Source organism: Scyliorhinus torazame, chromosome 5 (assembly GCF_047496885.1).
Source record: "Scyliorhinus torazame isolate Kashiwa2021f chromosome 5, sScyTor2.1, whole genome shotgun sequence".
Taxonomy (NCBI): domain Eukaryota; kingdom Metazoa; phylum Chordata; class Chondrichthyes; order Carcharhiniformes; family Scyliorhinidae; genus Scyliorhinus; species Scyliorhinus torazame.
The window spans coordinates 72,026,977-72,053,498 of NC_092711.1; the positions used below are offsets into that span (position 1 = coordinate 72,026,977).

General features: G+C 47.4%; 3 long non-coding RNA genes across 3 annotated transcripts in view; 2 read left to right on the plus strand and 1 right to left on the minus strand.

The window, feature by feature from the left end:
• The window catches only part of LOC140418410 (uncharacterized), a 16,869-nt gene extending 6,151 nt beyond the window's left edge, over nucleotides 1-10,718 (plus strand). Inside the window, exon 2 of the long non-coding RNA XR_011945020.1 lies at nucleotides 7,340-10,718. This is a non-coding gene — a long non-coding RNA (uncharacterized lncRNA). The remainder of the gene's footprint in view (nucleotides 1-7,339) is intronic.
• LOC140418407 (uncharacterized) lies at nucleotides 6,315-12,434 on the minus strand. The gene is made up of 2 exons (XR_011945017.1): nucleotides 12,391-12,434; nucleotides 6,315-6,843 (listed from the first exon to the last, which is right to left on the minus strand). It is a non-coding gene; the product is annotated as an uncharacterized lncRNA (long non-coding RNA).
• Nucleotides 12,435-18,422: 5,988 nt separating this feature from the next.
• Nucleotides 18,423-25,227, plus strand: LOC140418403 (uncharacterized). Its single transcript, XR_011945010.1, has 2 exons — nucleotides 18,423-19,268; nucleotides 23,594-25,227. It is a non-coding gene; the product is annotated as an uncharacterized lncRNA (long non-coding RNA).
• Nucleotides 25,228-26,522: the final 1,295 nt, after the last annotated feature.

Sequence of the window (26,522 nt, forward strand, 5' to 3'; positions counted from 1 at the left end):
ATTCTCCACCACCACGACGAAGTGGCCGCGCCTTCGTGAATGCCGTCGAGGTTCACGACGGCGCGGAATGGCCCCGGTCCCGACCGATTCAGGCCCTGACAATGGGCCAGTATCGGGGCCGCGTCATCTACCCGCGCCAGGCCTTGTCGCCCGCGTAAAAGCGGCGCCGAATAGATGACGCGGCCGGCGCCGCATAACGGACGTCATCTGCGCATGCGCAGGTTGGCCGGCGCCAACCCGCGCATGCGTGGTTGCTGTCCTGTCCAAATCCGTCCCGGAAGAAGATAGGGGACGGATCTTGCGGGGCCGCGGAAGGAAGGAGGTCCTCCTTCAGAGAGGACGGCCCGACGATCGGTGGGCACCGATCGCGGGCCACCCCACATTCAAGGTACCCCCCGGTGCAGGATCCCCCCTTGCCCCCCCACAGGCCGCCCCCCCAGCGTTCATGCACCGCCCACGACTGTAGCGACCAGGTGTGGATGGCGCCGGGGTGAACCCGCCGTTTTGGCCTGGCCGCTCGGCCCATCCGGGCCTCAGAATCGCGGGGGTGCCGGAGAATCGCCATTTTGGGTATCTCCGGCGATTCTCCGGCCTGTGGCCCGCGAAACTCGACCGGCCTGTTCCCGCCGCTTGGGAGAATCGTGGGAGGGCGTCGGACCGGCGTCCCCGGAAATTTCGGCGTCCCAGGCGATTCTCCCAACCGGCGTGGGAGTGGAGAATCGCGCCCATGCTGTTAGGTAATTTGGACATTCTGAATTCTCCCTCCGTGTACCCAAACAGGAATGTGGCAACTAGGGGATTTTCATAGCCACTTCATTGCAGTGTTAATGTAAGCCTACGTGTGACAATAAAGATTATTATTATTATAAATGCAAAGTCTTCCAACTGCAACCCGGTTACTGTGGCTATCAGCAACAGCATAAACACTCCCCTGTTTCATTGTGAACAAGCTTCACTCCTGAATCTGATTAACAGCAGCAATAACTGTAGCATTGAACATTGCAGTTACTTGTGAACTCGCTGGTGTCTCACAAGGTTGGATGATTGAATGAACCCCTTCCCACACACAGAGCAGGTGAATGGCCTCTCCCCAGAACAGCCGTTTCTGTAGTGTAGTGGTTATCACATTCGCCTAACACCCGGAAGGTCGCTGGTTCGAAACCGGGCTGAAACATGTAGTGCGTCTAGTTTTATAGGCAGCACGGTGGCGCAGTGGGTTAGCCCTGCAGCCTCACGGCACTGATGTCCCAGATTCGATCCCGGTTCTGGGTCACTGTCCGTGTGGAGTTTGCACATTCTCCCCGTGTTTGCGTGGGTTTCTCCCCCACAACCCAAAAATGTGAAGGCTAGGTGGATTGGGCATACTAAATTGCCCCTTAATTGGAAAAAATAAATTGGGTACTATAAATTTATTAGATTTACTAGGATGTTGCCGGGACTTGATGGTTTGAGTTATAAGGAGAGGCTGGATAGACTGGGACTTTTTTCCCTGGAGCGTAGGAGGCTTAGGGGTGATCTTATAGAGGTCTATAAAATAATGAGGGGCATAGATAAGGTAGATAGTCAACATCTTTTCCCAAAGGTAGGGGAATCTAAAACTAGAGGGCATAGGTTTAAGGTGAGAGGGGAGAGATTCAGAAGGGCCCAGAGGGGCAATTTCTTCACTCAGAGGGTAGTGAGTGTCTGGAATGGGCTGCCAGAGGTAGTAGTAGAGGCGGGTACAATTGTGTCTTTCAAAAAGCATTTAGATAGTTACATGGGTAAGATGGGTATAGAGGGTTATGGGCCAAGTGCGGGCAACTGGGACTAGCTTAATGGTAAAAACTGGGCGGCATGGACTGGTTGGGCCGAAGGGCCTGTTTCCATGCTGTAAACTTCTATGATTCTATGATTCTATGGAGAGGAAAGGGAGGTTGGAGATGGGGTGGCTGTTTGCAAGGAGGTTGGGCGTCAAGGGTTGTTTTCTCAGGAAGGGCGAGAATGGTGTATTTAAAAGTGAGAGGGGCAAATCCAGAAGAGAGAGAGAACTGTTAACAATATCAGTTAATGTGAGGAAGTTGGATGGTCAGCGGTTTAGTGAGAATAGGGTCAAGGGAGCAGAAGTCAGGTCTCATAAACAAGATGCGATCAAAGAGGACATGACAGGAGATCGGAGAGAAACCAGAGATAGATCCACGTTCACACTCAGACGAGGGGGATTTTTAGTGATAGTTTGGCCCGGTGGAGCTAGTGGAAGGGAGGGAAGCAGCAGAGGCAGCTGATCAGATTGTCCACTCACTGTAATTACTTGTGAACTCGCTGACGTGTCAGCAGGCTGGATGACTGAGTGAATCTCTTCCCACACTTGGGGCAGGTGAACGGCCTCTCCTTAGTGTGAACTCACTGATGTGTCAGCAGGCTGGATGACTGAGTGAATGTCTTCCCACACTGGGAGCAGGTGAACTGCCTCTCCCCAGTGTGAGTTCGCTGGTGTACATGGAGGTCAGATGTCTTGAACCCAGTCCCACAGTAAGAGCACCTGAACGTTTTCTCATCAGTGTGAATACGTTGAAGACGCATCAGTTCCCCGGAACTTTTAAAGCACTTCTCACAGCCTCGGCATTGAAAAGATTTCGCATCAGTGTGAACACGCTGATGGTGGAGCAGTTCCCGGGAACTTTTGTAGCACTTCCTGCAGTCTTGGCATTTAAATGGTCTCTTCTCATTGTGAACACTCTGGTGATTCAGCAGAGTGGATAACTGAATAAATCCCTTCCCACACCCAGCAAGTGAAAGGTCTCTCCCTAGTGTGAACCCGTTGGTGTTTCCGCATGTTTGTTGTCCTACTGAACCCACTGCCAGACACGGAGCAGGTGAACGGCCTCTCCCTAGTGTGAGTGCACTGGTGTTCACTGAGTTGGGATGACTGCTTGAACCTAGTCCCACAGTGAGAGCACCTGAACGGTCGCTCATTGGTGTGAGCACATTGATGGAGTATCAGGGTCCAGGAACATTTAAAGCACTTCCCACAGTCTGTACATTTAAAAGGTCTCTCGTCCATGTGAACTTGCTGGTGCGTCTTCAAGTCGGATGACCGAGCGAAGCCTTTCCCACACTCTGAGCAGGTGAATGGTCTCTTCCCAGTGTAAACCCGCTGGTGTCTCAGCAGTTTGGATGACTGAGCGAATCCCTTCCCACACACGGAGCAGTTGAATGGTTTCTCCCCAATGTGCACTCGCTGGTGTTGCAGCAGGCTGGGTGATCGAGAGAATCTATTCCAACAATCAGAGCAAGTGAATGACTCTCCTCAGTGTATCTGGGATGATGAATTTCCAGTTGAAATGTGGATCTGAATCCCTCCTCACATTCCCAGGGTTTCTCCTCACTGTGTACGGAGCTTTTTCCTTCCATGGTCAAAATTCACCAATATTCAGGTTCCGATCAATTCTGATCCTGATGTGATGTTTGATCTGAGTTTCCTGACTGCAAATCCTCCCCTTCTAACTCTGAAATTGATTTAAAACAGAAAAAAGGATACTGAGAGAGATCCTACAGAAACACAAAGGCAGGTTGGGAAATTGAGCTGAATGAATCTGGTAAATTGTGGGGCCGGCACTGGGAAAAAGTGACCACGAAAACTGTTGAATCTTTTGTGAAAAGTGAACTAGTTTGTTAATGTCCTTCAGGGAAGGAAACCTGCCACCTGGTCTGAGCCCACACAAGACTCAGGCCTTTGCAAGAACACAAGAAATAGGAGCAGAAGTAGACCATTTGGCCCGTCAAACCTGTTCTGCCATTGAACACGATTGTGGCTGATCTCAGTCTTCAATTCCACTTTCCCGTTAGCTCTCTGCGTCCTTTGACTTCCTGAGAGACCAAAAATCTCACCATCTCAGCCTTCAAAATATTCATTCATGAATCATCCACAACCCTCTAGTCAGGAGAATTTTATGCGAGAAACAGAGAGAGAAAGCCAAAAATAATGAGGGAAAGGGAGAGAGAGCGAGAACAGAGGGGGGCAGGAACAGGTGGCAACGGAGAGGCATTTTCTCGACTGACAACTGCACCACAATTTGACAGAATCTCCTAAACCCTTAACCTCCACCACCTGGATGAAGCAGGACAGCAGATGTGTGTGAACATCACCACCTGCAAGTTCCCTTCCAAGACACACACTGTCCGATCTTGTCTGACATCCAGTGCTGGATGAACAGAACTTTCCTCCATTTAAATATTGAGAAGACTGTCCCCTCTACAAACTCCACTCCCTTGTCACCAATTCCATCCCTGTCAAATGGTGAGGCTGATGGAAACTGTTCACAATCCCTAGACGAGCTCTTGACCACAGATCTACATCATCACCAAGTTTGCTGATTTCCACCTCAGTAACACAGCTCGACTCCACCTTAGTCTCTGTTCATCTGCTGCAGAAACCATCATCCATTCTTCTGTTACCTCTCAAACAAATTATTACAATACACTCGCAGCCAAACTCCAACATTCAACAACCCCCTCCATCCCATCCCAAACTCTACTACCCATTTGCTTACTCACACCAAGTCTTCTTTACCCATCCCCTGATCTACAAATGTTTCCTATTAAAAGGCACAAAAAGTTTAAATTTCTCATTCTTTTCCTCCATGGTAATGATCATCCTGATCACTGTAATCTCCTCCACACACCCCTTTGAGATCTCTGCATTCATTTAATTCCAGCCTCTTCAACATTCCTGATTTTAATCTCTCCATCTGAGTTGCCAAGGCATTAATCTTTGCTATCTACTCCTTAAAACTCTGACTCTCTAACTCACTTTCCTCTGTTAAGATTCTCCTTATAATCTCATATATCCTCATGTGGCTCAGTGTCAATTGTTACTTTGTAACGTTTGTCTGAAAGTTTTAAAAGTGTTATTCTGTTCAAAGCACAATATTTGTACCAATTATTGTCACTGCCCGAGACATATATCATCGCTCTGGCTCATAAATAAGAATTAATAACTCAGAGTGAAACAGTTTGATGGACATTATATCATGAAGAAACACTTCAAATAAATTGCCCCCAACAATGATGGCGACGGAGCCTGCCCTCTGCTGCTCCTGCCCCAATAAAGATGGCACGTGGCAATGCGCACTGCCGCTAGTGATCCAAAAGGGATGACGATTTCGCATGCGCACTTCTGCGAGTCACCCAATAAAGATGGTGGGTGCGCAGACGCACCACTGCCAGTGCCAAATAAAGATGGCGGCCGCATGGTCCTGTGTGTGAGAAAGCTGCAGTCCCAGCTCAGGTCCTCAGCTACCAGTAGGTTAGTTTTTCCGGATTTTCGGTTTATATAACATGGTCACGAAGCATGTCTAAGGACCCGCCTGATCCATCTCTCCCTCCGTCCCGCTATTCCCACCTTTACGGTTGAATTTCCACCTATACGGATTTTGCATCAGGGAAAGAACCTTCTCTGCTTCACAATTAATCACACTGCGCATGCTTCACAGCCGAGCCCCGCCTCATCGTTATTGCTGGTTGCTTGGAGGACCAGTCACTCAGGACCGGTCCTCCGGACCCGCCCGCTGATCTCCTATTGGTCCGGTGCTGCCGTCAATCATTGCTCGGGCATTGTGAGGTGTCAGGCGAGAGGTCAGTATCGGGGGGAGGGGTTGACAAATTCTCCAGAGCCGAATTTGAAACAATTACCATTCTCCACTCTCACTATCCGCCGCTTCCGGCTTCTCTCCACAAACAACCTCACAGAGACCAAGAGGGGGAGACACTGACCCAGTGACAATGTCACTGCATCAATCATCCGGAGAGACAGGAAAATGTTCTGGGGACATGGACTCCAATCCATTAAATTAATAAAATCTGGAATTTAAAGTTAGTGTCAGTGATGGTGACTGAGGCTCCACTGAGAAAATCTCCAATGTCACTGGATTAGGTCAAAAGGGAAGAAAGTAGGAAACTAGTTAGTTTAAAGCCTGTTGTTGGGAAACTGTTGGAATCCATTATTGAGGAAGTAGTAACTGGACATTGTGGAAAGTCAAACCGCAATCCATCAGAGTCGGTGTGGTTTTGCGATGGGTAAATCGTGTTTGACTCAATTGTTGAAGTTCTTGGAAGATGTAACAAGCCAAATGGATAATGGGGGTCCTGTAGGTATATTTGGATTTCCAGAATACATTTGATGAAGGTAAGATCCCAGTGGGTTGAGAGGTAATATATTAGCTTGGATAGAGGATTGGCTAACCAACAGACAGCAGAGAGTGGGGATTATATTATATTAAATTTATTGACACATGTACTGAGGTACAATGAAAAGAATTGTTTGGCGTACAGTTCCATACATTGGATTGGGTTTGTTTATTGTCACGTGTACCGAGGTACAGTTAAAAGTATTTTTCTGAGAGCAGCTCAACAGATCATTAAGTACATGAAAATAAACTAAACTAAAAGAAAATACATAATAGGGCAACACAGGGTACACAATGTAACTACATGGACACCGGCATCGGGTGAAGCTTACAGGGGTATGGTGTTAATCAGGTCAGTCCATAAGAAGCTTGTTTAGGAGTCTAGAAACAACGGGGAAGAAGCTGTTTTTGAGTCTGTTCGTGCATGTTCTCTGACTTTTGTATCTTCTGCCTGATGGAAGAAGTTGGAAGAGTGAGTAAGCCAGGTGGGCGGGATCTTTGATTATGCTGCCCGCTTTCCCCAGGCAGCGGGAGGTGCAGATGGAGTTGATGGATGGGAGGCAGGTTTGTGTGATGGACTGAGCTGTGTTCACAACTCTGATGTTTCTTGTGGTCTTGGGCCGAGCAGTTGCCATACCAGGCTGTGATGCAGCCAGATAGGATGCTTTCTATGGTACATCTGTAAAAGTTGGTGAGAGTTAATGTGGACATGCTGAATTTCCTTCGATTCCTGAGGAAGTATAGGTGTTGTGCTTTCCTGGTGGTAGGGCCGACGTGGGTGGACCAGGACAGATTTTTGGTGATGTGTACCTCGAGGAATTTGAAGCTGCTAACCATCTCCACCTCAGCAGCATTGATGCTGACAGGGGTGTGTACGATACTTTGCTTCCTGAGGTCAATGACCAGCTCTTTAGTTTTGCTGACATTGAGGGAGAGATTGCTGTTGTACCATCACTCCACTAGGTTCTCTATGTCCCTCCTGTAGATCATAGAATCATAGAAGTTACAGTGCAGAAGGAGGCCATTCGGCCCATCAAGTCTGCACCGGCTCTTGGAAATAGCACCCTACCTAAGCCCATACCTCCACCCCATCCCTACCCATCCACCTAGGAATTGTCTGTTCTGTGTTTCTATCCTGTACTGACAGTGATGAATTTTGTAAATTGTTTTTACAGATGAGGAAGAATTTCAGATGAAATCTCAAAAGTTACGTCTCGATCTGACAGAGTCACGCGATTCCTTGGGACCTGAATATCATCGGCCTTTGAAACTAGGAGAAATGCTTGCCTGAACTGTCAGCTAAAGATTTCAACCATCAGTGTGACTGGAAAAGCACCGAGACCCACACAACACACACCCGAATGTGAGAGTTCCAGTGAACTGACTGTGGAAAGAGCTTTAACCAGTTACACAGCCTGAAAAAACATCACACCATTCACAGTGGAAGCGACGCTATTATTCTGAACTGATTGTGGAACCTGGACAGGCAGGAGGGGACCCAAAACATGGAAAAACCGTGGAAATGTGGGGACTGTGGGAAGGGATTCGGAGCCCCATCGCACCTGGAGATTCATCGACGCAGTCACACTGGGGAGAAGCCGTTCACCTGCTTTCTGTGTGGGAAAGGATTCACACAGTTATCCACCCTGCGGAGACATCAGCGAGTTCACACTGGGGAGAGGCCATTCACCTGCTCTCAGTGTGGGAAGGGATTCAGTGATTCATCCACCCTGCGGAGACATCAGCGAGTTCACACTGGGGAGAGGCCATTCACCTGCTCTCAGTGTGGGAAGGCATTCAGTGATTCATCCACCCTGCAGACGCACCAGCAAGTTCACATTGGGGAGAGGCCATTCACCTCCACCCTGCGGACACACCAGCGAGTTCACAGTGGGGAGAGGCCATTCACCTGCTCTCACTGTGGGAAGGGCTTCACTCGGTTATCCATCCTGCGGACACACCAGCGAGTTCACAGTGGGGAGAGGCCATTCACCTGCTCTCAGTGTGGGAAGGGTTTCACTCGGTTGTCCATCCTGCAGACACACCAGCGAGTTCACACTGGGGAGAGACCATTCACCTGCTCTCAGTGTGGGAAGGGATTTATTCAATTGTCCACCCTACAGCGACACCAGCGAGTTCACACTGGGGAGAGGCCATTCACCTGCTCTCAATGTGGGAAGGGATTCACTCGGTTATCCATCCTGCGGACACACCAGCGAGTTCACACTGGGGAGAGGCCGTCCACCTCTCAATGTGAGACGGGATTGCATGTTTCATCGGACTTGCAGTGACACCAACAATTTCACAGTCGATTACAGGAGTTGGATTCTGCTGTTATTGTTTCTGCTCTACATCCAGGACTGCATTTTGTTCATTCTGACAGGTAGTCAGTGGGGATGGTCAGAGGGTTTCTTTCTGCTGGACTGGCAGGTCTCATCATTTTGCCTCCAGTGGGCTAATGCTCTTTGAGCCTTGTTGCTAATACCTGGCTTCAAATTGCGCGGTGATCACAGAGTGAAAGGGTGTTTGGAAGTGTGAAGATATTTAGTTTCCATTTGGACCCCCCCCCCCCCAAAGCATGGCAATTATTACATATTTATCATGGGGTCGGTTAGCTCAGTTGGCAGGATGACTGGTTCGTGATGCAGAGCAAGGCCAACAGAGTGGATTCGACTCTTGTACTGGCTGCGTTTATTCATGAAGGCCCTGCCTTCTCTCAACCAGGCCCCTCACCTGAGGTGTGCTGACCCTCAGGTTAAATCACCTCCAGTCAGCTCTCTCTCTGTCAAAGGTGAGAGCAGCCTATGGTCCTCTGGGATTTTTGCAACTTTTATTTCACATATATACAACAAATATAGATTCCTTTAAGGAATAAAAATCCAACAGGAAAAGTGATGCAACCTTGGCTGACAAGAAAAGTTAAAGATCCCATTCGATCAATGGAAGAGGCTCAAAACCATGGTCAAAATAGTAGTAAACCTGAGGATTGGGAACTTGTTTTAGAATTCAGCAAAGGGGGACCAAGAAACAGATAAAGAGAAATCGAATATGAGAGCAAACTGGGGAGAAAAGCGACTTGAAAAGCTTCTCTAGGTATGTGGAAAGGAAAAGATTGTCAAAGACAAATATGTGTCCATTCCAGGAAGAGACAGGAGAGTTCATAATAGGGAGGAAGGAAATGGTAGAGAAACTAAGCAATGCGTGTCTGTCTTCACGGAGAAGAAGCAAAAATTTCCCCAAAACACAAGCGAACCAAGGGATTCGTGAGCACGAGGAACAGTGAGAGATGAGAATTCGTGAAAAGTGGTACTGGAGAAATTAATGGGGTTGAAAGTGAATAAATCCCCAAAAGCTGATGATCTACATCCCAGAGTGTTGAACGAGGTGGCTGTAGAGATCTCTATTCCTCATTCTAAACTCTCCTGACTATCTGGAATGACAAACGTTTCCTTTTTACGTACCTATAGACACTTCTGCAGTCCATTTGTGTGTATTTTGCTCCTTCACATTCGTATTCTATTCTCCCTCGATTTCTCCCACCCTATGTTCTGTCTCCTTTATAATAATAATAATAATCTTTATTGTCACAAGTAGGCTTTCATTAACATTGCAATGAAGATACTGTGAAAGGCCCCGAGTCACCACATTCCAGCGCCTGTTCTGGTACACAGACGGAGAATTCAGAATGTCCAAATCACCTAACAGCATAACTTGTGGGAGGAAACTCATGCAGACACGGAGAGAACGTGCAGACTCCACACACTGACCCAAACTGGAAATCAAACCCGTGACCCTGGAGCAGTGAAGCAACAGTGCTAACCACTGTGCTACCGTGCTGCCCACAATGTGCTTGTTAGGTGAATTGGACATCCTGAATTGACCCTCTGGGTACCCAAACAGTATGGCGACTAGGAGATTTTCACAGTAACTTCATTGCAGTGTTAATGTCAGCCGACTTGTGACAATAAAGATTATCATTAGTATTATAAATGGGAAAAGTTTTATGTGTAGGTTAAAGTAGCTTCTATTTTGCTTGTTGCATTAAAAGTCATAAAACTTGAAGTCCCGTTGTGTTATTCTTTAATTTGTTGACTGGGAACTCGATTTTTTTTTCTCAAGAAGTTTCTGACCTTTATGGAGGTTCCAATCCACAAATTCTGACTTCCCATTTGAGCCTTGGGCACCTTTCTGTTTCTATTGCTTCTGTCAATGACAGCCCGGTGATGGAGCTGGGGGCTGAATTTAGCTGAGAATAAAGGGGCCTGTTCACTAATAGAGACAGGAAGGTGCTGGAGACCTGACTGGGAAATGGATCTCCAACTAAGCAGGGGTGGAGGGTTACCGGGGCTGATGTTGCTGCGACCCCCAGGGTTCAGTGCCCCTGGGTCCAAAGCGGGGAGTCACAGGAACAGGGTACAGAGGAGCCGCAGGGAAAACATTTGGGACCAGAACATTGTGAACATCCTGTTACTCTGGTTGTCTGTGATCCTCAAGTCATTTTCTGTTAGTTTTTTAACCATGTTCTGTTTCGTCAATAAATGTTTAACCAGAAAGTATTTTAATTTGCAGGACTTTTCCTGATTAAATATGTTCACTTTCGGGAAAGTGGGTGAGACGGGTTGACAAGCTCTTTAACAGAAAGTGAGTCCATCTAAGGTAAATGGCAAAGGAGCCAGAGGGGTAGAGGAGATTTGATTTTTCTTTTGACAGTGTTTGAAAATGAAAATGAGGCTCAGGGAATCAAACATGATGAACTATTTTTCAAGGTTCTTTAGGAAGTAACAAGGGATGTCAAAGGAAAACCTGTAGATGTGCTTTATCTGGATTTCCTGAAGATATTTGCCATGGTTATTACACAAAATAAGAGCTCATGGTGTGGGGGCAAAATATCAGCATGGATAGAGAATTGGTTAGCTAACAGGAAGCAGCCAGTAGGAATAAATGGGTCATTTCTGGGTTGGTAAAATGTGACAAGCGGAATGTCACCTGACGGGATTGAATGTATGACTCATTCAGGTAGAGAAGTAATTTGTGAAGTGGATTTAAGGAATCTGCAAAGGACTACAAATAGAGGTGTAGGGTGGCATGTGGCACAGTGGTTAGCTCTAGGACTGCGGCTCTGACGACCTGGGTTTGAATCCCGGCCCTGGTCACTGTCCATGTGAAGTTTGCACAATCTTCCCATGTCTGCATGGGTTTCAGCCCCACCACCCAAAGATGTGCAGGCTTGGGAGATTGGCCATGCTAAATTGCCTCTTAATTGGAAAAAAAATTGGATACTCTAAATTTATATATTTTTAAAAAGCAAAGGTGCTCACTGCACAGTCGCACAAGGCCAGAATCGCACACGGGTCCCTGGCGCTATGATGCAGCAGTGCTAACTGCTGTGCAACCATGTCACTCTTTTGACTGTCCCTTTACTGTTGCTGGGTCAAACTCCTGGAATTCCCTCACGAACCGCGGTTCAAGAAGGCAGCTCACCACCTTCTCAGGGACAATTTGGGATGGGCAATTAGTGTTGGCTTCGCCACATCCCATGAAAGGATAAATAAATAAGAAAATTTCAGCTTGAAGATGGACAGCACGGTAGCATGGTGGTTAGCACAATTGCTTCACAGCTCCAGGGTCCCAAGTTTGATTCCCCGCTGGGTCACTGTCTGTGCGGAGTCTGCATGTCCTCCCCATGTGTGGGTGGGTTTCCTCCGGGTGCTCCAGTTTCCTCCCACAGTCCAAAGATGTGCAGGTTAGGTGGATTGGCCAAGCTAAATTGCCCTTAGTGTCCAAAATTGCCCTTAGTGCTGGGTGTGGTGACTGGGTTATGGGTATAGGGTGGAGGTGTGGACTTGGGTAGGGTGCTCTTTCGAAGAGCCGGTGCAGACTCGATGGGCCGAATGGCCTCCTTCTGCACTGTAAATTCTATGATTATAAATTCTAAAATGAATCTATGTTTCTGTCACTGGGCGGGGCTTGGAGCGCCCTCGGACTTCCTGACCCAATGATCGCGCACGCGCACTGCAGCATATCGCCCTCAGCAAGACGGCGGCCGCTAACTTGGGCCTGTTGTCAGAGAACCGCAACTGCAGCCCGTTGTTTGCAAGCGCGGATCATTAGCTTTCGGGGTTCTGGGCCTACACCGGGTGTTTATGAAGCCTCTCAACCAGCCGCCAGTACTATCGCTCCCCGCTCGCCTGCAGTTTCTAATTCTGAACGGCGAAGGATTTCTCACCAACATCACTCCAGTATCGGCACTGCGCATGCTCTCGATCACCATACCAGGGAGTGATTGACAGCTGCTATGGTAAGAGGGGACGGGACTGGATAACCGAGCGGGAGCGGCTGGTCCTCCAACCAATCGGAGTGAATAAGGGGCGGGGCTGAGCCCGGATCTCCCTCATTGGCTGAAACTCTGCATCATTTTGAAAGCTGGTTTGTCTCAAACCCCAGGAGAAAACTGGACCTTTCTGTTTGTGGCTTTAAGCAGCCGAAACCCTGTGGGTGTGGAGCAAACATTTCAACATTTGTTACTGTAATGTGGCAACAAGTTGAAATAATCCGCAAAAAATTGAAGGGCTGATTTACTAGGCAGACAGGGAATGTCACCATGAGAATAAGGAGTCTCTGGATTCAGTTGGTGGACAGGCAGAAGGGTTAGAACAACAGAGACTATGAAGGAACAACTGAGGAATCTTTCTGACCAATTTAATATTAATAATCTTTATTGTTACAAGCAGGCTTACATTAACACTTCAGTGGTGTTACTGTGAAAAGCCCCTAGTCACCACATTCCGGCGCCTGTTCGGGTACACAGAGAGAATTCAGAATGTCCAAACCACCTAACAGCACGTCATTCAATTTGCAATCAATTTGGAGATAATGCTGATATTTTTCATTCCAAAACACTTTGCCTTAAAAGAAGCCAAATCTTGAAAAGGCAATGTCTTTTGTTTAAATCATCACTGTGCTGTTCAGTGGAAATGATTAACTTCTCTGCTCTCAAGGGTGTTGGAACAAACATTGTCAAATGTTCACAACTGTGTTGACTTTACGTAACTTTATTTTCAGATATGAAATGAGTTAGCACAACGGCTTCACAGCGCCAGGGTCCCAGGTTCGATTCCCGGCTTGGGTCACTGGCTGTGCGGAGTTTGCATGTTTTCCCTGTGTCTGCGTGGTTTTTCTCCGGGTGCTCCAGTTTCCTCCCACAGTCCAAAGATCTGCATGGTTAGGTAGATTGGCTATGCTAAATTGCCCTTGGAGTACAAAAAAGATTAAGTGAGGATGGAGGTGTGGGGATAGGGCGGAAGTGTGGTTATGGGGCGGAGGTGTGGGTTTGGGTGCGGTGCTCTTACCAGGGGCCAGTGTGGACTCGATGGGCCAGGTGTACTCCTTCTGCACTGTAAATTCTATAAATTCTATGAAACACCATTTTAAACTTTGTATTCTCAATTCTTTTGGCAACTTTTCAGCTTTGCCCAAATTTGTTTTGCCCCCCTCTTTCTTCAGGCCCTTTTTTAACTGACTCAAATAAAACAAAAGAAAAATAAAAGTAAAACGATGAGCTTTCACAAGTAACCCAAAGCTTCAACCTTCCTAGACCAAAAAGGGTTAAAGAGGATGGAGCTTCCAAAAGCTTGTGAAATCCAATGCAGAACGTTAAGGCTCAAGTTTAACTTCAGAGAATCTGACTTTTCACTGCCTGTTACAATTGTACAAATAAATTGCAATTCATACTTAAAGATTTACTTTCACTCAGTAATTATGATGTCACTTTTCTCAGCACAGACTCTTTAGATTAAATAGCAATTGTTCACTTTGGGTGGCACGGTAGCACAGTGGTTAGCACTATTCCTTCACAGCGCCATTGTCCCAGATTTGATTCCCGGCTTGGGTCACTGGCTGTACGGAGTCTGCATGTTCTATCCGTGTCTGCGTGGGTTTGATCCGGATGCTCCGGTTTCCTCCCACAGTCCAAAGATGTGCAGGTGGATTGGCCATGAGGATAAGGATAAGAGTGGTCCGAGGATGAATGTGCTAAATTTGGGGAAGGCTAATTATAACAATATTAGGCGGGAACTGAAGAACATAGATTGGGGGCGGATGTTTGAGGGCAAATCAACATCTGACATGTGGGAGGCTTTCAAGTGTCAGTTGAAAGGAATACAGGACAGGCATGTTCCTGTGAGGAAGAAAGATAAATACGGCAATTTTCGGGAACCTTGGATGACGAGTGATATTGTAGGCCTCGTCAAAAAGAAAAAGGAGGCATTTGTCAGGGCTAAAAGGCTGGGAACAGACGAAGCCTGTGTGGCATATAAGGAAAGTAGGAAGGAACTTAAGCAAGGAGTCAGGAGGGCTAGGAGGGGTCATGAAAAGTCATTGGCAAATAGGGTTAAGGAAAATCCCAAGGCTTTTTACACGTACATAAAAAGCAAGAGGGTAGCCAGGGAAAGGGTTGGCCCACTGAAGGATAGGCAAGGGAATCTATGTGTGGAGCCAGAGGAAATGGGCGAGGTACTAAATGAATACTTTGCATCAGTATTCACCAAAGAGAAGGAATTGGTAGATGTTGAGTCTGGAGAAGGGGGTGTAGATAGCCTGGGTCACATTGTGATCCAAAAAGACGAGGTGTTGGGTGTCTTAAAAAATATTAAGGTAGATAAGTCCCCAGGGCCTGATGGGATCTACCCCAGAATACTGAAGGAGGCTGGAGAGGAAATTGCTGAGGCCTTGACAGAAATCTTTGGATCCTCGCTGTCTTAAGGGGATGTCCCGGAGGACTGGAGAATAGCCAATGTTGTTCCTCTGTTTAAGAAGGGTAGCAAGGATAATCCCGGGAACTACAGGCCGGTGAGCCTTACTTCAGTGGTAGGGAAATTACTGGAGAGAATTCTTCGAGACAGGATCTACTCCCATTTGGAAGCAAATGGACGTATTAGTGAGAGGCAGCACGGTTTTGTGAAGGGGAGGTCGTGTCTCACTAACTTGATAGAGTTTTTCGAGGAGGTCACTAAGATGATTGATGCAGGTAGGGCAGTAGATGTTGTCTATATGGACTTCAGTAAGGCCTTTGACAAGGTCCCTCATGGTAGACTAGTACAAAAGGTGAAGTCACACGGGATCAGGGGTGAACTGGCAAGGTGGATACAGAACTGGCTAGGCCATAGAAGGCAGAGGGTAGAAATGGAGGGATGCTTTTCTAATTGGAGGGCTGTGACCAGTGGTGTTCCACAGGGATCAGTGCTGGGACCTTTGCTCTTTGTAGTATATATAAATGATTTGGAGGAAAATGTAACTGGTCTGATTAGTAAGTTTGCAGACGACACAAAGGTTGGTGGAATTGCGGATAGCGATGAGGACTGTCTGAGGATACAGCAGGATTTAGATTGTCTGGAGACTTGGGCGGAGAGATGGCAGATGGAGTTTAACCCGGACAAATGTGAGGTAATGCATTTTGGAAGGGCTAATGCAGGTAGGGAATATACAGTGAATGGTAGAACCCTCAAGAGTATTGAAAGTCAAAGAGATCTAGGAGTACAGGTCCACAGGTCACTGAAAGGGGCTGCACAGGTGGAGAAGGTAGTCAAGAAGGCATACGGCATGCTTGCCTTCATTGGCCGGGGCATTGAGTATAAGAATTGGCAAGTCATGTTGCAGCTGTATAGAACCTTAGTTAGGCCACACTTGGAGTATAGTGTTCAATTCTGGTCGCCACACTACCAGAAGGATGTGGAGGCTTTAGAGAGGGTGCAGAAGAGATTGACCAGAATGTTGCCTGGTATGGAGGGCATAAGCTATGAGGAGCGATTGAGTAAACTCGGTTTGTTCTCACTGGAACGAAGGAGGTTGAGGGGCGACCTGATAGAGGTATACAAAATTATGAGGGGCATAGACAGAGTGGATAGTCAGAGGCTTTTCCCCAGGGTAGAGGGGTCAACTACTAGGGGGCATAGGTTTAAGGTGAGAGGGGCAAGGTTTAGAGTAGATGTACGAGGCAAGTTTTTTACGCAGAGGGTAGTGGGTGCCTGGAACTCACTACCGGAGGAGGTCGTGGAAGCAGGGACGATAGGGGCATTTAAGGGGCATCTTGACAAATATATGAATAGGATGGGAATAGAAGGATACGGACCCAGGAAGTGTAGAAGATTGTAGTTTAGTCGGGCAGTATGGTCGGCACGGGCTTGGAGGGCCGAAGGGCCTGTTCCTGTGCTGTACACTTCTTTGTTCTTTGTTCTTTGTTTGTTGACAAATTGCCCTCAAGTGTCCAAAAAAAGGTTCGGTGGGGTTACGAGGATAGGGTGGAGGTCTAGGGATGGGATGGGGGCATAGCCTCAGGTAGGGTGCTCTTTCCAAGGGCTGGTGCAGACTTGATGGGCCGTATGGCCTCCTTTTGCACTGCGAATTCCATGATTCAATGATTATTGGACAATCGCGAGTCAGCCTGAGCCTATGGCCACTCACCATCTGTAACCGTCACAATGGCATGTGATTGACGGCAGTCCTGACCAATAGAATGAGAGGGATGGGGCAGGAGGACCGACAGATAACGGCTGGTCCTCCAACCAATCGGAGTGAATAAAAGGCGGGACCCGCTCTGATTCAAGCATGCGCACTGTGGGTAATGGCGAAGGGGAAGGGCTATGTCTTCAGATGCGAAATCGGTAAGAGGCGTTTAACAATATGAAGGAAGCGGCAGATCGCGCGGGTGGGCGGAAACATTGTGTGAAGTTGTTGTAAGTAGTAAACCTCGGAAATGAGTTTCTGGGTCATAGTTTGTACCGAGCGGGACTGCAGCTCCTCCTGTTCAGCTCGGGTTAACGGCCGCCATCTTTATTGGATGTGCATCTCCTTTGTCCAGCGATGTTCAATGAGTGGGAGGAGCTTGTTCCCCATTGTTCAGAATGGAGACAACTTGTCCATCAAACTGGATTAGTCTTTCAGTCCCAATGTGTTATTGATGATGCAGAGATGGAAAGAAAAGGAAGCCAATGCTGGTCTCCAGATTTAACTGTCTTATTGGACATCCTGCCCCACGTGTCCAAAGCTCTGCGGCTCGGTTCAGTCACATGAAGACCCAGGGCAGAAACTGATGACAACAAAGTTCAGTGTGCAGCAGGGAGCATGAGCGGTCATCCTGGACCAGGGAGCAGCAGGACTGACTGCGATGGATTTTGGAAACTCCTTTCACAGGGGATTAGAGCATAAGACATAGGAGCAGAATTAGGCCACTTGGGATCTTTCTTGTGATTGTCCTCTGGACGCTTTCCAGGGCCAGCAAACCCTTCCTTAGATATGGGGCCCAAAACTGCTCACAATACTCCAAACGGGGTCTGACCAGAGCCTTCTACAGCTTCAGAAGTACATCCCTGGTCTTGTATTCTAGCCCTCTTGACAGGAATGCTAACATTGCATTTGTCTTCTGAACTGCCGACTGAACCTGTACGTTAACCTTAAGAGAATCGTGATCGAGAACTCTCCAGTCCCTTTGTGCTTCTGATTTCCTAAGCATTTCCCCATTTAGAAAATAGTCTATGCCTAAATTCCTCCTTCCAAAGTGCATTACCTCACACTTTTCCACATTGTATTCCATCTGCCACTTTATTTCCCACTCTCCTAGCCTGTCCAAATCCTTCTGCAGCCCCTCTGCTTATTCAATACTACCTGTTCCTCTACAGATCTTTCTATCATCTGAAACTTGCAACAGTGCCTTCAGTTCCTTCTTCCAAATCATTAATGTATGTTGTGAAAAGTTGTGGTCCCAGCACAGACCCCTGGGGCACACCATTAATCACCGGCTGCCATTCTGATAAAGACCCCTTTATCCTCTCTACCTTCTGCCAGTCAGCCAATCCTCTGTCCATGCCAGGATCTTACCCTTAACACCATGGGCTCTTAACTTATTTAACAGTCTCTTCTGCAGCATCTTGTCAAAAGCCTTCTGGAAATCTAAATAAATCACGTCCACTGGTTCTCCTTTGTCTAACTTCCTTGTTACCTTCTCAAAGAACTCTTAACAGACTTGTCAGACATAACCTCCCTTTGACAAAGCAGTGCTAACTCAGTCCTATTTTACCATGCACTTCCAGCTACTCCACGATCTCCTCTTTAATAATGGACTCTAGAGAGCAGCACAGTGGCTAGCACTGGGACTGCGGCACTGAGGACCCGGGTTCGAATCCTGGCCCTGGGTCACTGTCCGTGCGGAGTTTGCACATTCTCCCCTTGTCTGTGTGGGTTTCACCCCCACAACCCAAAAGATGTGCAGGTTGGGTGGATTGGCCATGCTAAATTGCTCCTTAATGGACTCTAAAATCTTATCAATGACCGAAGTCAGGCTAACCGGCCTAAAATTTCCCATCTTCTGCCTCCCTCCCTTCTTAAACAGCAGTGTTACATTAGCCACTTTCCAGTCCTCTGGGACCCTTCCTGCTTCCAGTGATTTCTGAAAGATCACCACCAATGCCTCCACAATCTCCTCCAGCTATCTGTTTTAGAACCCTGGGGTGTAGTCCATCCGGTCCAGGTGGTTTATCCACCTTCAGACCTTTCAGTTTCCACAGAACCTTCTCCTTAGTGATGCCACTGCACTCACCGTTTGGAGGAGACCTCAATTCTGTACTGTATTTTAAAATGAACTGGTCCAAGCCTATTCAACCGCTACAAAAAAGGTTGAAACTGACGGACCCCCTGATTTATTTTCTGCCCCACATCCTGACTCCTGCTAAGGGGCCTGTACATAACTCCCATCAGGGTCTTTTTACCTTTGCAATTCTTCAACTCTACCCACAGAGATTCTATGCCTTCTGATCCTATATCGCTCCTTGCTATTGATTTAACTATGACCTCTGGCTGTTCACCGTCCCCCTTCAGGATGTCCTGTGTTCGTTCAGATTATAAGCGCAGGATTTGCACACAGCAAATTCAAACCAGGAGGAATGTTTATCTTTCCTGAATTTCATTTCTGGACTGACAGTGATGCCTTTGTAAACTTCTTTCACAGGGACTTAGATAAGGATTTGCAGACAGGAAACTCACAACCGATCCTCACATCAAATTCTGACAGCACCATTCGGGTTATCAGGATCTGGATGTTATCGACCTTTGTGTGTAAGCATTGAGTTCAGATCATTATCACTCACTGTGTAAAATTTCTTCCTCATATCTCCCTGTAGATCTTGCTCACAATCTTAAATCTGTGTCCCATAATCCTTTTACAATCTGCTGATGGGAACAGATTTCTTTATCTTTTGCCGGGTTTGCTGTTGTCGTTTCTGGTGCCTGAGTCGTACCGGGTGGTCCGTCCGGTTTCATTCCCTTTTTGAGTATTTGTCGCGGTTGAATAGGCTTGGACCAGTCCATTTTTGGATCCAAAGCGCAATTGAAATCACCTCCAAGAATCAATTGATGTGTATCCAGGTCTGGGATGGATCCCAACAATTTTTTTACAAATGACACATTATCCCAGTTAGGGGCATAGCCATTCACCAGCACCACCAATGTACCCGCCAATGACCCACTGACCACCACGTATCTCCCATTCGTGTCCGCAGTGACCGGAAGAGGGACCCCTTTATTGATTAGAATTGCAGCACCTCGAGCCCTTCATCAAAGCCCGAGTGAAACACTTGGCTCACCCCACCGCAGTCTGCTCTGATCTCTAACCTGCAAGTGAGTCTCCTGCAAGAACACCACACCAGCATTTAGATTCATTAGGGAGCGAAAACTCTCGACCTTCACTGGTCCACCCAATTCCTTTAAGTTCCAGGTGACCAGCCAAATCAGGGGTCTCCCACCTCCCTTCCCCATCATGGGAATCAGCCATTTGGGGCAGCACGTAGCACAGTGGTTAGCTCTGTTGCTTCACAGCTCAAGACCCCCAGGTTTGATTCTCGTTTTGGGTCACTGTGCGGAGTCTGCACGTGTCTGCGTGGGTTTCCTCCGGGTGCTCCGGTTTCCTCCCACAGTTCAAAGATGTGCAGCTTAGGTGGATTGGTTACGCTAAATTGCCCCTTAGTGATGAAAGGTTAGGTGGGGTTGCTGGTTTAGGGGGATAGGGTGAGGTGCAGGATGGGGTGCTCTTTTGGAGGCTGGTGGCGACTCGTTGGGCCAAATGGCCTCCTTCTGCACTGTATGAAATTTCCACCGTGAGGGACTATCCATTAAATCTTCAAAAAGTACAGGCCGAGGCTCCACCCAAGATGGCCGCCACACACACCCTCAGATTAAAACAAAAATAGTTCTATAGTCGTCATCAGCGAGCTAAACCCCCCCCCCCCCCCCTCCCTCCCCATTTCCCGCCAATGCTCCACATAGACCCAGATTGGATGAAAACCCACCCACAGTCTCTGGTCAAAACTGGTACACTGGCTGCAGATCCCCCCCCCCCCCATCTTACTCCCATTCACCAGCGTATTGCTGGTGGGGCAGCTCCTCTCGGGACAAAAATAAAATGAAAACAATATTGCCCACCTGGAGGATAAACATATTTCAGAATGCAGTCCCTTTATTAGCCTTCATTTCCAAAGGTGTCTCCCTCTCTTCCCCCCCCCCCCTTATATCTACTTTGTGCTACCTAAAGAAAATCTCCCTTCATCCCCACACAGAAACACGTGTTTCTATCAGACAATATCAAAGACTAAATACAGGAAATCACAACACCCATCCCACCCCCAGGAAACGTAGATCTTGTCCAATACAGATAACTGGACCCCAGTCCATGTCCTGCAGGCCCGGCTCCTACATCTTGGTACATCCTCACTGGGATAACTGAGTAAATCCCTTCCCACACTCAGAACAGGTGAATGGTCTGTCGCTGGTGTGACTACGGTGATGAATCTCCAGCTCACATGGGGATCTGAATCCCTTCCCACAGTCCCCACATTTCCGCTGTTTCAGCATGCTGCTGGTGTCCTTGTCCCTCTCCATGTTTGACGCTCAGTTAATGTCGTGTCCCAACAGAGAGCATGTGTACGGTCTCTCCCTGCACTGAACAATGTGATTTTTTTTTTCAGACTGGAACACTCTCACTCGAGTCGCGTGTGTGTTTCGGGGGTTTTTCAGTCACGCTGATCTTTAAAATCTTTTTCTACAGACAGAACAGACAAACATTTTTGCTTCCACATTCACAGACCAATGATATTCAGGTCCTGATGAATGGAGTGACTGTTAAATCTTGATGTGAAGTTTGATTTGAGTTTCCTTCTGTAAATCCTCCCCTTGTTATTAAATCCTCCAGTAAAAGGAGTTTACAAAAGTCTGCACGGTGGCTCAGTGGTTAGCTGAGGACCCGGGTTAGATCCCGGCCCCGGATCAATGTCCGTATGGAGTTTGCACAGTCTCCCCGTGTCTGTGTGGGACTCACCCCCACAATCCAAAAAGATGTGCAGGGTAGGTGAATTGGCCTCGCTAAAATTACTGGGTTACGGGAGAACGGGTGGAGGTGTGTGGCTTGGGTAGGGTTCTCTTTCCAAGGGCCAGTGCCGACTTGGTGGGTTGAATGGACTCCTTCTGCACTGGAAATTCTGTAAACCCCTTAATTGGGGAAAAAATGAATTGGGTACTCCAAATATACATATTTTTTAATTAAAGAAAAAACAAAAGCCATCACCGACAGCCCAGGATAGAAATTTTGAACAGACCATTCTAGTTTCGCTGTAACATTTTTCCCCGTCCCACACACTCTCCCTCCTCCCTGGGCTGAAATCCAAATCCATCTCGCCATCTGCACCATTTCTTTCCTCCACTCCCAGTTTTTCCCCTCATTCTCCTCTGCCTGGGTTCAGTTCTCCCGCTCCTGTCTGCAGACTGACAATAAAACCAATGGGTCTTATTGGGGGCTTGGGGCCTCCAGCGGGTGTTCGTGAATCCTCCCCGCCCACCTGCCAGGGTTTCCTTCCTTGCCAGAGATCACTGTCCTCATTGATGACTTGAGCCCAAATTGGAACCAAGCTAAATTGCACAGCGGTTAGCACTATTTCATCACAGCGCCAGGGTCCCAGGTTTTATTCACGGCTTGGGTCATTGTCTGTGTGGGGTCTGCACATCCTCCTCATGCATGGGTTTTCCTCTAGGTGCTCCGATTTCCTCTCTCAAGCCCCAAAAGTCATGCTTGTTAGGTGAATTGGACATTCTGAAATCTCCCACTGTGTACCCGAATAGGCACCACCGGAATGTGGCGACGAGGGGCTTTTCACAGTAACTTCATTGCAGTGTTAATGTAAGCCTCCTTGTGACAATAAAGATGATTATAATTCGAGGGGGGGGACAATTTCATGCAGATTTGCGGCTCCACAAAGTGTTTCCAACTCCTCCCACCCTTCTCCTGAACAGGTTGACGCATTTATTTGTCTGACTAAAAGGATGGTCACTGGTGGCACGGTGGTGCAGCGGTTAGCACTGCTGCCTCACAGCACCGGGTTCGATCCCAACCCCGGGTCACTATCCATGAGGAGTTTCATATTCTCACCACGTCTACGTGGGTCTCACCTCCACAACCTTGAGATGTGCCGGGTAGCTGGATTGGCCATGGCAAATTGCCCTTTAATTGGAAAAAAATAATCAGTTATTCTAAATGGTCTCTTTCCTAATGTTCACAATTAAAGGGGTGGGTTCCCCAGGAGGTGGCTGACATTTCAGTGGACGGTAAATTAATAATGGACAGAGATATGTCCCGTGTTCTTGTATGGCACTTGCTAGATATATTATTTACAGTTTGTAGTAAAGTATTATTTCTCTCCTAATACAAGACTGTAGCTACGTTATAGATTTCCAGTCATCTCTTCCCTCAGAGGGTTGTTAGTCTTTGGATTTCTCTTCCACAGGGACCAGTTGTATCTGGGGGTCATTGAATATATTGAAGCACACGTTTGACAGATATTTTATTGTCGATGGAGTTCAGGGTTATGGGGAACAGGCAGGAAAATAGAGAGAAAACTGAGATGAGGAGGGATTTCTTCACTCGAGGATGTGGTGAAGCTTTGGAATTCTCTACCCCAGAGGAATGTGGATCCTCAGTCATCAGATGTGTTCAAGACAAATAATGATAGGTTTCTCGATATTGAAGATATCGAGGGATATGGGGATCTTGTGGGAAAATGGTCCTGAGGTAGATCAGCCAAGGATCGCATTGAATGGTTGAGCAGACTCAAGTGGGCCAATTGGCCTACTCTTGCTCCTATTCTAATCTCTGTGTCCTGGTCAGGAAGCAGTGAGCTGAGCTTGGATCTGTCAATCAACATGAATCCGCACCTTCGGGAGAATTGGGAGGGTAAATATTAGATACAGCGGAGTGAGAATGGAGGGAGATTGTGTGGGATGGAGATTCGCAGCTTTTGGAGAACTAGAGGAAATAATGTTCCTTAGGAAGTAGTATTGTCTGTTCTGAATTCCTAACTCATACCAACAATGATGAATTTTGTCAATTGTTTTTGAAGGATATTGGAAGAGGAGGAATTACAGACAGAAATCTCAAACATCACGTCTTGATGTGACAAACTCACTCGATTCCTTCTGATCTGAATATCATCGGGGCAAAGGAGAAATTTTTGTGCGACCTGTTGGCTTCCAAAAGGTTTTAAACGGGAGTGTGACATGAAAAGCACCGAGACCCACACAACACACACCCGAGTGAGTGTTCCAGTGAACTGACTGTGGAAAGACCTTTGACCAGTTCCGCAGCCTAAAGAAACGTCACACCATTCACAGTGAGGAGAGACAGTGCACATGTTCTGTGTGTTGACAAGGCTTCCGCTGATTGTCCAATCTGGAGAGACGTGAGGAGACCCAAAACATGGAGAAACCGTGGAAAGGTGTGGACTCTGAGCTGGAGGTTCATCGACGCAGTCACACTGGGGAGAGGCTGTTCACCTGCTCTCAGTGTAGGAAGGGATTCACTCGGTTATCCAGCCTGCAGACACATCAGCGAGTCCACACTGGGGAGAGGCCATTCATCTGCTCTCAGTGTGGGAAGGGATTCGGTCAGTCAGCCACCTTGCAGACACATCGGCGAGTTCATACTGGGGAGAGGCCATTCACCTGCACTCAGTGTGGGAAGGGATTCATTGATTCATCCACTCTGCAGAGACACCAGCGAGTTCACACTGGGGAGAAGCCATTTACCTGCTCTGTGTGGGAAGGGATTCACACAGTTATCTAGCCTGCAGGTACACCAACGAATTCACACTGGGGAGAAGCCATTCACCTGCTCTCAGTGTGGGCAGAGATTCCGTGCTTCATTCCCTCTGCGGAGACATCAGCGAATTCATACTGGGGAGAAGCCATTCACCTGCTCTCAGTGTGGGAAGGCATTCAGTCATTCATCCACCCTGCAGAGACATCAACGAGTTCACACTGGGGAGAGGCCATTCACCTGCTCTCAGTGTGGGAAGGGATTCGGTGATTTATCCACCCTGCGGAGACACCAGTGTGTTCACACTGAGGAGAGGCCATTCACCTGCTCTCAGTGAGGGAAGAGATTTATTGATACATCCACCCTGCGATTCAGTGATTTTTTTTTTCCTATCCTGGAGAGACATCAGTGGATTCACACCGGGGAGAGGCCATTCATCTGCTCCCTTTCAGAATGGATTCATACAGTTACCCAATCTGCGGAAGGGATTACATGGAAAAATAGAATATAGAAGCAGGAAGTGGCCATTTGGCCCTTCGAGCCTGCTCCACCATTCATCGTGATCATGGCTTATTATCCAACTCAATAGCCTAATCCTGCTTTCCCTTCCATAAAGTTTGATCTCCTTCGCCCTAAGTGCTATATCTAACTGCTTCTGCCATATGGCAGCACAGTGATTAGCACTGTGGCTTCACAGTGCCTGGGTCCCAGGTTCGATTTCTGGCTGGGTCACTGTGTGGAGTCTGCATGTTCTCCCCGTGTCTGCGTGGGTTTCCTCCGACTCGTCCCGAAAGATGTGCTGTTCGGTAATTTGGATATTTTGAATTCTGCCTCCGTGCACCCGAACAGGTGCTGGAACGTGGCGGCAAGGAGATTTTAACCGTAACTTCAATGCAATGTAAGCCTCCTTGTGACAATAAAGATTATTATTCTTGAAAATGACGATTTTGTGTTCTTTTTGCTCTCAGTCTGGTATCAGTAAAATTACCAAGTCAGATTTATAGGTTAAAAATCTATTTTATTCCAAGCAGCTTGCAAGCTAGACTCGCTCTGATAACACAGGACACCAACACAGTCCCTGAGATTCCCAGAGGAAGTGAGAGACAAAGGGGCAAAGCATCTCATTTTCATATACATTCATGTAGCATCAAGTTTCACATACACATGACCAAATTACACACAACCAAATAAGGCAACGGTGGCAAATGCAAAGCTCCCATAGGCTTTCCCCACATCCCTTAACCCTGAGGCCCCTTTCACCAGTATCTCCTACAACAAAGAAATGGTCCCAGTGGCTGCCCATCCCGCCCCCCTCTTCCTGCCTTGAATCCCACTTGCAGGCTGCACATTTTCCCCAGCATAAACTAGAGATCTTTACAAAGTCCGCTAACCTAACTCCTTATTCTACTTTAGTAAAATTTTACTCCTAACTACCCATTTCCTCATTCCCTCCTTTTATCATTCTATGATAACTACTATTCCGCCTCCTAACCAACATTCCCTTTCGCTACCTGCCGATAACGGGACGCCGGTGGCGTTGTGGCCGATGCATTGGGGTAATGTCTGGGTTACGCTACACCTCCGTTCAGTGCAGGTGGAGAACAGACATGTTATATTTTCTTTCACCTCTGCCACGGGGGTCTCTATTGGTAGAGAAATGTTTGGGTAGGTATTCCCCCTGATGGTCAAAAAGTGTGCTAACAATTCGCCAGACCAACAATAGTCCTGTTGCTGTCTCGGTCCAAATTTGGATTTTGGTTCGGCATACAACTTCCAGTGTCCGTTATAAACATCCCCGGGTTAATAACCTGTATCAATGTCTGTCTGAAAGACCGTCCCACAATTCATTACATTCCGTACATAAAACACCTCATCACATTTTTACAGCCACTGGCTCTCCGTCCGGGTTCCTTCTGGTTTGATGGTCGCCAGTAAGGGGATGTCATCTTGGTGATTGGTGATGGGCCGAGTCTATTGGCATCATCCGAGCCATAGTCATCTTACAACACATATTAAGGCATCCAATGATTATACAGTATACAATTATAATAAGTATTATCAATCCATGCATAAGGTAAAACCCCATGACCGAGCTATGAGAGCTGACTCTGAGCTGAATCCTGTTTTAGGGTTTATATCCCCCTTCTAGTTGTACTGACTAGCAGATATCCCTGATCCTTGTCATTTGTGTGTACATGTCGTGATTTGTAAACTGTGCACGGAAATCAATTGTA